The 13,375-nt window shown below is 42.0% G+C and overlaps 1 long non-coding RNA gene across 3 annotated transcripts in view; it reads right to left on the bottom strand.

Annotated features, from left to right (window-relative positions):
• The window catches only part of LOC309844655, a 138,207-nt gene extending 128,351 nt beyond the window's left edge, over nucleotides 1-9,856 (bottom strand). For all 3 annotated transcript variants that reach the window (XR_014300804.1, XR_014300805.1, XR_014300806.1), the window contains exon 1: nucleotides 9,709-9,856. This is a non-coding gene — a long non-coding RNA (uncharacterized lncRNA). The remainder of the gene's footprint in view (nucleotides 1-9,708) is intronic.
• Nucleotides 9,857-13,375: the final 3,519 nt, after the last annotated feature.

Genomic DNA, 13,375 nt, shown 5'->3' with positions numbered 1-13,375 from the left:
TGGGTCTCTTCTGATTTTGTTAGTTTATTTTTTCTGAGGTCATTGCTATACTTTTAGTACTTTGTTCTCTCATTCATCTATTTTTCTCTGGATATAATGACAAGGCAGAAAAACTGACCTCAAAAAAAAAGAACAAGATGCAGTATTAATGGCTAGGGACCTAATCAATGCAGACATTAGTAAGATGTCAGAACTAAAGTCCAGAATGATGATTGTAAAGATGTTAACTGGGCTTGGAAAAAAAAAAAAAAAAAACATAGAAAATACTAAAGAATCCCTTTCTGGAGAAATAAAATCCCTTTCTGGAGAAATAAAATAACTAAAATCTAACCAATTTGTAATCAAAAAAGCTATTAATAAAGTACAATTAAGAAATGGGGGCTTTTACTGATAGGATAAATGAGGCAGAAGAGAGAATTAGTGATATAGAAGACCAAATGATGGAGAATAAAGAAGCTGAGAAAAAGAGCGAAACAATTACTGGACCGCAAAGGGAGAATTTGAGAGATGAGTGATACCATAAGATGAAACAATGTTAGAATAATTGGGATCCCAGAAGAAGAAGGGGTGGGCAGAAAACATATTGGAACAAATTATAGCAGAGAACTTACCCAATTTGGGGAAGAGAACAAGCATCAAAACCCAGGATGCACAGAGAATCCCCCTTAAAATCAATAAAAATAGGTTCATGTCCCATCATCTAATAGTAAAACTTACGAATCTCAGTGACAAAGAGAAAATCCTCAAAGCAGCTTGGGACAAGATGTCTGGAACATACAATGGTAAAAATATTAGATTTCCAGCAGACCTATCCACAGAGAACTGGCAGGCCACAAAGGACTGGCAAGATATATTCATAGCACTAAAAAATATGCAGCCAAGAATGCTATATCCAGCTAGGCTGCCATTGAAAGTAGAAGGAGAAATAAAAAGCTTCCAGGACAAACAAAAACTAAAAGAATTTGCAAACACCAAACCAGCCCTACAGGAAATATTTAAAGGGATCCTCAAAGCAAAGAAAGAGCCTATAAGTAGCATAGACCAGAAAGGAACAGAGACAATATACAGTAACAGTCACCTTACAGGCAATACAATGGCACTAAATTCATATCTTTCAGTAGTTACCCTGAATGTAAGTGAGCTAAATGCCCCAATAAAAAGACACAGGGTATTAGAATGGATTTTTTAAAAAAGACCCATTGATATGCTATCTACAAAAAACTTATTTTACACCCAAAGACTCCTCCAGATTTAGAGTGAGGAGGTAGAAAACAATTTACCATGCTAAATAAGCCAAACAATTTACCATGCTAAATAAGCCAAAGACTATAATAAGAGATGAGGAGGGTCTGTCCAATAAGAAGATCTAACAATTTTAAACATCTATGCCCCTAACATGGGAGCAGCCAACTACATAAACCAACAAATATCAAAATAAAAGAAACATATTGACAATAATACAATGATAGTAGGGGACTTTAACACCTCCTCACTGAAAGGGGGTAAAAACACCTCCCTCACCATTTCAGAACAGATCATCTAAGCAAAAGATCAACAAGGAAATAAAGGCTTTAAATAGCACACTAGACCAGATGGATATCACAGATATATTCAAAACAGTCTATCTCAAAGCAAAAGAACACGCATTCTTCTCTAGTGCACATGGAACATTCTCCAGAATAGATTACATGCTGGGTCACATATCAGGTCTCAGCTGACACCAAAATATTGGGATCAGTCCCTGCATATTTTCAGACCACAATGCTTTGAAACTAGTACTAAACCACAAGAGGAAAGTTGGAAAGAACTCAAATACATGGAGACTACAGAGCGTCTTACTAAAGAATAAATGGGTCAACAAAGGAATTAAAGAAGGCTTTATAAATTCATGGAAACAAATGAAAATGAAAACACAACTGTTAAAAATCTCTGGGATACAGTAAGGAGGTCCTGAGAGGAAAGTATATAACAACACAAGCCTTTCTCAAGAAATGAGAAAGGTCTCAAATATACAACCTAAGCCTACACCTAAAGGGAGGTGGAACAAAAAGAGCAAATAAATCCTAAACCCAGCAGGAGAAGATAAATAATAAAGATCAGAGCAGAAATCAATGAAATCAAACCAAAGAACAGTATAACAGATAAATAAAACTAGGAACTGGTTCTTTGAAACAATAAGATTGATAAACCCCTGGCCAGACTTATCAAAAAGAAAAGAGAAAGGACCCAAATTAATAAAATCAGGAATGAAAGAGGAGAGATCACAACCAACACCAAAGAAATACAAACAATTTTAAGAACATATTATAAACAACTATACACCAAAAAATTTGACAATCTGGAAGAAATGGATGCATTCCTAGAGATGTATAAACTACCAACACTGAACCAGGAAGATAGAAAACCTGAACAGACCCATAACCAGTAAGGAGATTGAAGCAGTCATCAAAAATCTCCCAACAAACAAAAGCCCAGGGCCAGACAGCTTCTTGGGGGAATTCTACCAAATATTTAAAGAAGAATTAATACCTATTCTCCTGAAACTGTTCCAAAAAATAGAAATGGAGGGAAAACTTCCAAACTCATTTTACAAGGCCAGCATCACTTTGATCCCAAAACCAGACAAAGACCCCATCAAAAAGGAGAACTACAGACCTATAACCAATATGAACACAGATGCAAAAATTCTCACCAGAATACTAGCCAATAGGATCCAACAGTACATTAAGAGGATTATTCACCATGATCAAGTGGGATTAATTCCCGGGCTGCAAGTTTGGTTCAACATATGCAAATCAATCAATGTGATACTGCACACTAATAAAAGAAAGAATAAGAACCACATGATACTCTCAATAGATGCTGAAAAGGCATTTGACAAAGTATGGCATCCTTTCTTGATCAAAACTATTCACAGTGTAGGGATAGAGGATACATACCTCAATATCATCAAAGCCATCTATGAAAAACCCATAGTGAATATCATCCTCAATGGAGAAAAACTGAGAGCTTTTCCACTAAGGTCAAGAACACAGGAGGGATATCCATTATTATCACTGCTACTCAACATAGTACTCGAAGTCTAGCCTCAGCAATCAAAAACAAAAAGACATTAAAGACAATCAAATTAGCAAAGAAGTCAAACTCTCACTCTCTACAGATTATATACTTTATATGGAAAACCCAAAAGACTCCACTCCAAATCTGCTAGCACTCATACAGGAATTCAGTAGAGTGTCAGGATATAAAATCAGTGGACAGAAATCAGTTGCATTTCTATACACCAAAAACAAGACAGAAGAAAGAGAAATTAAGGAGTTGATCCCATTTACGATTGCACCAAAACTGTAAGATATCAAGGAATAAATCTAACCAAGGAGGCAAAGAATCTGTCCTCAGAAAACTATAGAGTAGTCATGAAAGAAATTGTGGAAGACACAAAGAAATGGAAAAATGTTCCATGCTCATGGATTGGAAGAACAAATATTGTGAAAATGTCTATGCTACCTAGAGCAATCTACACATTTAATGCAATCTATATCAAAATACCATCAACATTTTTCAAAAAAATGGAATAAATAATCCTAAAATTTATATGGAAGCAAAAAAGACTGCAAATAGCCAGAGGAACATTGAAAAAGAAAACCAACGTTGGTGGCATCACAATTCTAGACTTCAAGCTCTATTACAAAACCCTAATCATCAAGACAGTAGGGTACTGGCACAAAAACACACATAGATCAATGGAACGGAATAGAGAGTCCAGAAATAGACCCTCAATTATATGCTCAACTAATCTTTGACAAAGCAGGAAAGAATGTCCAATGTAAAAAGAGATAGCCTCTTCAATGCATGGTGTCGGGAAAATTGGACAGCCACATGCAGAAGAATAAAACTGGACCATTTCCCTACACCACACATGAAAATAGACTCAAAATGGATGAAAGACCTCAATGTGAGACAGGAATCCATCAAAATCCTTGAAGAGAACATAGACAGCAATCTCTTCAACCTCAGCTACAGCAACTTCTTCCTAGAAACATCGCCAATGGCAAGGGAAGCAGGGGCAAAAATAAATTATTGGGACTTCATCAAGATCAAAAGCTTTTGCACAGCAAAGGAAACAGTCAACAAAACCAAAAGACAACCGACAGAATGGGAGATGATATTTTCAAATGACATATCAGATAAAGGGCTAGTATCCAGAATCTATAAAGAATTTATCAAACTCAACAGCCAATGAACAAATAATCCAATCAAGAACTGGGCAGAAGACATGAACAGACATTTCTGCAAAGAAGACATCCAAATGGCCAACAGACACAGGAAAAAGTGCTCCACATCACTCGGCATCAGGGAAAAACAAATCAAAACCACACTGAGATACCAGCTATGCCAGTCAGAATGGCTAAAATTAACTAGTCAGGAAACGATAGATGTTGGCAGGGATGCAGAGAAAGGGGACCCCTCCTACATTGTTGGTGGGAATGCAAGCTGATGCAGCCACTCTGGAAAACAGTATGGAGGTTCCTCAAAAAGTTGAAAATAGAGCTCCCCTATGATCCAACAATTGCACTACTGGGTATTTACCCAAAAGATACAAATGTAGTGATCTGAAGGGCACGTGCACCTGAATGTTTATAGCAGCAAGTCTACAATAGCCAAACTATGGAAAGAATTTGGATGTCCATCAACAGATGAATGGATAAAGAAGATGTGAGATATATATATAGAGATAGATAGATATCTATCTATATATATGAATACTATGCAGCCATTTAAAAAAAAAAACAGTCAAAATCTCGCTGTTTGCAATGACAAGGATGGAACTAGAGGTTATTATGCTAAGCAAAATAAGTCATCCAAAGAAAGAGAAATGTCATACGATCTCTCTGATACAAGGAATTTAAAAGGCTGGGCGTGGGGTCATGGGGGGGAATGGAGGGAAATAAGAAACAAGATGGGATCAGGGAGGAAGAGGTCCCCGTCTTTTGGGATCATAAGAGACTCACAATCTCAGGAAACTCATAAACTGAGGGGGGCTGGAGGGGAGTGGGAGGGACGGGGTGGCTGGGTGATGGACATGGGGGAGGGCATTGCTTTGGTGAGTGCTGTGAAATGTGTAAGACTGATGATTCACAGATCTTATATGTTATATAAGAAACAAATAATACATTATATGTTAATTAAACTACATGAATAAAACAACTAAAAGAAAGAAAGAAAAAAGAAATATTTCTTGGGGTGCCTGAGTGGCTCAGTCCTTTAAGCATCGATTTCAACACAGGTCATGAGATCAAGTTTCACGTTTGGTCTGTGCTCAGCATGGAATCTGCTTGCCATTCTCTCTTGCGCTCTGCCCCTCCCCCCACTCATGCTCACAGGCTCACTCTCTCCCAAAATAAATATATAAAATCTTTATAAAAATGGGAGTATTGGGGTGCCTGGGGACTCAGTCAGTTACATAACAGCCTTTAGCTCAGATTATGATCTCAGGGTTCTGGGATGAACCCAGCATCTGGCTCCCTGCTCACTGGGGAGTCGCCTTCTCCCTCTCCCTCTGCCACTCCCCCTGCTTGTGCTCTCACTCTCTCTGTCTCCCTCTCTCTCTGTCAAATAAATAAATAAGATCTTAAAAAAATAGAGAGGGGTATCTGGGTGGCTCAGTGGGTTAAAGCCTCTGCCTTCGGCTCAGGTCATGATCCCAGGATCCTGGGATCGAGCCCCACATCAGGCTATCTGCTCAGCAGGGAACCTGCTTCTCCCTCTCTCTCTGCCTGCCTCTCTGCCTACTTGTGATCTCTGTCAAATAAAATAAATAAAATCTTAAAAAAAAAAAAAAGGAAGGAAGTATCTCTTAATTCATGAGTTCAAGTACAAACCAGATCCCACGTGATCCCAGAGTTCAAGGGCTTGTCTCATATATGCTCTATGAGACATCATCCTTGTAGGAGTTTCTTTATTTGAAATATGAAAGTTGATACTCAGTAGAAAACAGACATCTCAAGAAATAATCAGAGTGACCTCATAACAAAGAGATAATATTCTCTAGACCATGTGCATCTGTCTTATTTGGGGGTTCACAACCACATGAGCTCCTCTTTACCATCCATTTCAGTACTGTTGTGAATAAGAAAGGAGACAATAGATCCTAATACCTTAGGGGGGAAAAATCCTACCTCCGTGAAATAACGGCTACCAGTGCACTCTTCATATAGCCTCTCACCCGCCCAGCAATACTGCAAATCAGCTACTAGTCCCATTTTAGAGGAATGAATTGAGGCTTGAAGAGGGTAAGTGACTTGCCAAACCACAGAAACTGGAAAACAGAGGCTTGGGATTTTGCCTGAGAATAGTGTTCTCATTCTCAGTGAGCTTGATTCTCCCCTTTGCACCTAAAAAAAGGGGGAAAGGGACCCCCACACACACACCTGTCACGGATGGTCCCTCTGCTCCATCTGAGACCACTCTTCTTTTTGTTCCCTACTAACTCCCTTGTAGCAAAAGAACAAGCTAGAAGGAGCTGAGTGAGGGGAAAGGAGGGAAGGAGAGTGAAGAGAGTGTCCTGACTTGGGATTTATGGGCTGATTTGGGGAGCTCGTGGTATTTCTCTCATCTGACCGGCTGCCTTGAAGCATCCACCAGCAAGCCCCCACAAGGTCAGACACTCTGGTCTTCCTGTCTTTTGTGAGATTTCCTTCGAGCACGATCCACTTCGATGACAGTTTCGGGTTTCCAGTGTTGTTCATGTACATATTTCCTGCACAATACACTGACATGCCAGCATTTATCCGGAAAAGTCTCTTAACTGCAAAGCCCACCAGGCTTTGTGCTTCTGTGTTTATTTGGAGGTTATTGTGATCACATGTTTTCCTCTCTCTGGGAAGGTGCACTCAGTGAGAGGCCCAATTACAGATTCTGTGTTCCCGCTCCCTCCCCAGAGCACTGCCTCCCACATAGGCACTCACTACCTATTTTTTAATTAATGACGAGATAAATGATTTCATCCTGGTGATTAGCTCAGAGAAAGCAGGAGCCATAATGTTCCATAAAAGGATAATCTTTCGGGATAGGGTCCTAGTAAAAGAGAGCCCAGTGGTGCAAGTCTCATTCAGAAGACAGAGGTGGTAAATCTGTTGGTGGTTTTGCTCTTTGCAGTCCCTCGGGTACCAGGCTGGGGAGCAGCTGCCTTCCCTTCTCCAGAGCTCTTGTTTGAGGGCCTGAAACCCATAGTGAATGCTGTGACCTAGAAGCAAAGCACATCACACTCACAGGTCACCAGCCAGACCCCACTCAACCCCAAAAGGCCAGGATGTGCTGCTTCCCGTGGGCCTGCGGGGCACAGAGTTGGGAATATAGGGGGGATTGTGTGAAATGGCCCCATCCAAAATAAACGCAACAACAACTCCACGGGCATCAAAGCGCAATATGGCGAAGCAGGACGCTCTCTGCAGGGCAGTGGCGGGAAGCAAGGGTCCTAAGAAGGTCCGACGCGCGGTCGCATCCCAGCGTTCTTCACAAGCTGTGCAGAGGCAATGCAATCTCGTGGCTCTGGCCCCACTGCACAGCACAGAAGCAGACAGGGGAAGAACCTGGAACGTATTTGAATGAATAAGCCCATAAACATGTGAATTCTGCAGATGGAGAGAAAACAGTGCAAGGTTGCCATTGCTTGTCTTGCTCCGAGCGCTGTGGCCTCATGGAAGCCCGGGGTTTCTGCATCAGCTGCATCTGAGAGCTCCTTCCTCCCTTCCCTTGAGTCAAAAGCGGCCGCACCTCAGCCTCACATGCATACCGCACCTGCAGAAACTCAATGAACCGGACAGTGGCTGCAAGCCCCCTCCCGGGACGCCTGCCGAGCAGAAACCAAGCAGCCGTTCCGCTTGCTCGGGTGGGCGCTTGGACAGGGGCCCTCCTGCGGGTTCTCTCCAGTGTGGAGCTGCTGCGAGACCCTGATCCTGGCTGGGGCGCAAGCCGGAGCGGGCTTCTGCGGCTGAGGTCACCTGACACCCTCGCGAGCCGGCACCAGCCTCGTTTCCTAAATGAAGGAACAAAGAACAGGAAAGGTCATCAGGGGTCCAACATCACACCATGGTTTTCGGACGAGGGCAGGACAGTGAGGCCAGGTTCCCAAAGTGGACCCGAAGTCGGGCCCCAGTAGCATCGCACACGTCCTTCCTCGGTGGCCCGCGACCGCGTGGAAGGCGCACCCGAGGAGCGTCGCTTCTGTGCCGCGGAGATGGCGTTACACATGCCCCGGAGATGGCATTACGCGTGCCCTGATGCACAAAGCCCGGCAGGGATTTCAAGTTCCCCTGCCTGAAAACTGCTGCTGAAGGTCTGAAAGGAGAGAGAACGGGACTCCACGCGCCAACGCGGAGGGAGTTCCGACCCGGGCGGAAAGCTGCCTGTGCTACTGGCCCGGGGCGCCTGACTCGCGGCGTTGGGAGCCTTCGGGGTGTCGCCCGGGGCTCCCAGCGAAGAGCGCGTGGCCACTGGATGGCGAGTACGCGCTGGGTTAGCTATATGGGTGGTGGTGCCGAAGAGAAGCCAAAGAAGAAAGGAACCAAGTGGCCTTTGGCCAGAGAAGAAAATGCTGCTGATGCAGCCTGAGCTGCTTCTAGAACAAACACCTTTAAAAAAAGAAGACGCGCTACGGTATTTTCACAGATTTAACGCTCACCTCGCCCAGCTCATGGCTGCCGTCCTACAGTCCACTCCAGCCGAAGTGTTTTGTGCACATATTATGGTCTCAAATCACTTTCTTAGCTCTCCAATCATTTTCTTGCCATCTTCTTATAGTAAATAGGAACCGAACTAAAGTTCATTTCAGGAATCTGTCAGCCTTCCGGACAGTGTTTATTTGGAAAGAACTCCCTCTCCGTGGTAAAGATAGGGATCCTGGCTCCCAGCCCCAGTGACGTCCAAAGCAGTGGGAGGAAAACAATCTGTTTTGTGCTTGAACAGAAGGCTTGCATCACCTGAACTGCCATTTCAGCAGACGACGGCACACACACACACACACACACACGCATACACACACATCCCACATACATGCAAACCTGCACACGCACCACACATACTCACGCTTAACACACACACAATCAAGCACTTTCTTTTCTTTTCCAAAGTTTTAAAGTTAGCATATTTAAATCAAAAATTAGGATTCAGGGGTGTCTGGGTGGCTCAGTGGGTTAAAGCCTCTGCGGTCGGTTCAGATCATGTCACATCGGGCTCTCTGCTCAGCAGGGAGCCTGCTGCCTCCTCTCTCTCTGCCTGCCACTCTGCCTACTTGTGATCTCTGTCTGTCAAATAAATAAAGAAAATATTTTTTCTTTTTTTAAAATTTATTTTCAGCATAATAGTATTCATTATTTTTGCACCACACCCAGTGCTCCATGCAATCCATGCCCTCTATAATACCCACCACCTGGTACCCCGACCTCCCGCCCCCCGCCCCTTCAAAATCCTCAGATTGTTTTTCAGAGTCCATAGTCTCTCATGGTTCACTTCCCCTTCCAATTTCCCCCAACTCCCTTCTCCTCTCTAACTCCCCATGTCCTCCATGCTAAAATATTTTTTTTTTTTAAATTAGGATTCGGTTTGGTAATTACTCCACACCCTGCCCTTGCCCGAAGATTTTGAATTATGCCTCCCGAGAAAGAGTGTCATTACTGAATAACTCATCCCCCAGGAGCTCACTCTAACCTCAGAAATGGGTCCTGGAGGCAGAAAGGTGCCAGAAATCGCTTGGTCGGGTGAGGTCGATTTTGCAAGGTGGCAGCAACGGTGAATAATGACTTGGGTGCGATTTTCCAAAGTCCAGACACGTGTTTCAAACACCCTTCCTAATGCCTGAAATGCAGAATTTAAGCTCCACTCTTTTTGGCCTAAAGCCATGTATCCCTCTTAAGCAGTATTTTATATTTTAAGTAGTGAATCCTTCATACCTACCGAATGAAATCTCAAAGTTTGGGGCACAAAAAAAAAAAAAAAAAAAAAAAAAAAGCTCAAGTGTTTGTCAAAATTAAGAACCTGACCCAAGTGTTAGCTGAGGCAGAGGTGTCTCAATTTCTTAAGTACCCTAGATGAATCTGTTACGGGCCTATAGTTAAAAATAGTTTAGTTTAGTCCCTTAGAGCAAAGGACAAAACTATGAGACTCTTAAGAGAGAGAGGAGGGAGGGGGGACAAGGGAAGGAATGAGCCTTAAGATATTGGGCATCTAATGTAAAGAGGAGTTGGGGGAGGGGTGACAACAGCAAGTGGGAGATTTCTGGAAAGGAGGGTCTTAAAATGGCCAACCAGAGCCCTGGGTCATCTTACAGTCTTGCTGAGCAGGAACATGGTGTTCTGTTAATGACGACTAGTGGTGGCACTTCTTTACCGTGAGTCAGCCAGTGAGCTAAGTTCCCAATCACTGAACCGTGTGAGGAGCGATGAACCCTGCCATCTCACAAATAGAAAACAAGGTGGGCATCTTACCTGGGACTAAGTAGCTTTGCTCTGGGAAAAGCCTGTGCCTTCTAATGCCCTTCATGCGAGCTACTGAAATGACCAGAAATGGAGTGGTTATAATTTTTTCCACTACTTTTGCCACCAAACTATTTCTGAACAGCAAACCAGATTTTAAAGCCCAAAGCAATACCCTATGGGTGGAAGACCCCCTCCTGGGTCATCTCAAACCCTCTCCCTTCAAAGATGATGAATCTGAAGCCCTCATCTGGGGGTGCCTGTGTGGCTCAGTGGGTTAAGCCTTTGCCTTGGGTTTAGGTCATGATCTCAGGATCCTGGGATCGAGCCGCACATCCGTCTCTCTGTTCTGCAGGGAGCCTGCTTCCCCCTCTCTCTCTGCCTGCCTCTCTCTGCCTACTTGTGATCTCTCTCCCTGTCTCTATCAAATAAATAAGTAAATCTTTAAAAAAGAAAAAGAAAATGAAGCCCTCGTCTGATGCACCAGCCCACCCCACCTCTTATGAAGGCTGGACCAAGAGCCAGTCCTGATTCTAGAAAAGAAACCAAAATGCACATGCATTAAAGACATGAGCTCCTACAATTTCAGTGAGGAACTAGGTACAAGTGTGTCTATAATTACAGTAATTCATATAACTGAACAATATTCATATATTGACATTTTCATTATATTGTTCAGTTTTTCCACTGAGCACATTTGCTAATTTGGGTAATGAAAACCAGCTCTATAGTTAGAAGTTTACAGAATCTATAAAATAGATATGGGTCAATTATAATAAAACAATTCTATTGTAAGCCAAAGGATCAAATGGATCAAATCGGACTCTGAATTTTTCATGAGTAATATATTGATTTATCCCCATCCTCCAGACTTAAGTTTTCAAAGTAGAAGGCCTTCCTTTGCATGAGTAGATTAGGAAATAATCTGAAAAGCACTTGCAGCCAGCACTGAAGAGTCTGTTGTGAAATATACTCGCTTCCTAATTGCTATTAAGAGTTGCTTCACTGTTTTGATCTTTGAATGGTGAAACGCGTTCAGATATTTCTAAAAGAAGAGCACAGAATATGAAATGCAAAAGTGTTGAAATACTTTACGTATCAAAATATTCCATATGATTTTTCTCTTTCGTATCGAAACCTTGGACTCCTAATTTAGAGAATGTTTGTCTTGTCCTTTGCTAAATTCATCTGCCTTCCTGTTGGTTACCCTGAGAAACTTTTTGCTGATATTTCAGTGACTTTGCATTTGAGGTTTCGTCGGGGACTGGTAGGGGGTCGGGGTATAAAGTTTTCAAGAAGAGAGCCTGAGAGAGAGAGGATTATTCAGAGGTTGATTTTCGTATTTAAAAATCAATATTGGGACACCTGGGTGGCTCAGTGGATTAAGCCGCTGCCTTCGGCTCAGGTCATGATCTCAGTGTCCTGGGATCAAGCCCTGCATCGGGCTCTCTGCTCAGCTTCCCCTTCTCTCTCTGCCTAGCTCTCTGCCTACTTGTGATCTCTCTCTGTCAAATAAATAAATAAAATCTTTTAAAAAAATCAATATTCAAGTTGTTAAAGTCAACAACTCAAAACATTTAGGTCTTCCTTCAAATTTCAAGATCAACCTATGCATCTTATTCACTATGTAGGTCTCAGAAGTTTTAACAATCACCTTTTTTTAAATTATAGAAGTGTAATTGACATAGAATGCTGTTAGTTTCAGGTGTACAAAAATTATTGAATAGATTCAACCATTCTATACATTACTCACTGTTCACCACATTAATAGTCACCGTCTGTCACCACAAAACACTGTTTCAATATTATTGACTATATTCCCTATGCTGTGCTCTTCATCTCCATGACTTATTTATTTTATAAGAAGCTTGTAATCTTCATACCCTTTATCTGTTTCACCCATCCCCACCCATACACCTGCTTTCTGGAAACTACCAGTTTGCTCTCTGTATTAAAGAGTCTGATTTTTTGTTTGCTTGTTCATTTGTTTTGTTTTTTAGATTCCACATACAATAAGTACAGCCATATGGCATTTTTCTTTCTCAGTCTCACTTATTTCACTTAGCATAATACCTCTAGGTCCATCCACGTTTTACAAGATGCCAAGATCGCATTATTTTTTATGGCTGAGTAATATTCCATTGTGTGTGTGTGTTATCACATCTTTGCCCATTTGTCTCCTGATGGACAGTTAGGTTGCCTCCTTCTCTTGATGATTATAAATAATGCTGCAATAACAGAAAGGTGTATATACCTTTTTTATTAAGTCTTCTCATTTTCTTTCGGTAAATACCCAGTAGTGGGGTTACTGGGTCATATGTTATTTATATTTTTAATTTTTTAGGTGCCTCCACACTGTTTTTCACAGTATTTGTACCACTTCACATTCCTGCAAACAGCACGTGAGAGTTCCCTTTTCTCCACATCCTCACCAACACTTCAACAATCACTTTTAAGGGGTCTTTGGTTCATATTTGCTTTTAGTTACAAACTTAATTTTTAAACTTCAAATATGTGCATCGGCATTTATGAATTTCAGACAAGTGAGTCCCTTTTAAATCAATTGTCTCATTGAACAAACAACACTTCCTTTTTAAATATTTTTTATTATGTTTAATCAGCCAACATCCTTAGTTCAATGATTCATTGGTTGTGTACAAAACCAGTGCTCATTGCATCCTGTGCTCTCTTTAATACCCATCACCCAGTTACCCCATCCTCCCACTCTCCTCCCCTCTGTAATCCTCAGTTAGGTTCCTGGAGAGCAACAAAGACCAGAAATTAAGAGACAATCTATAGAAACAGGGACTTTACAGGCAATATGATGGCACTAAATTCGTATCTTTCAATAGTTACTCTCAATGTGAAAGGGCTGAATGCTCCCATCAAGAGACACAGGGTTT

The sequence above is a fragment of the Mustela nivalis genome (assembly GCF_964662115.1).
Source record: "Mustela nivalis genome assembly, chromosome: 12".
NCBI classification, from domain to species: domain Eukaryota; kingdom Metazoa; phylum Chordata; class Mammalia; order Carnivora; family Mustelidae; genus Mustela; species Mustela nivalis.
Note: the sequence above shows the minus strand (reverse complement) of the source record. Positions and strands in the feature narration are given on the sequence as shown.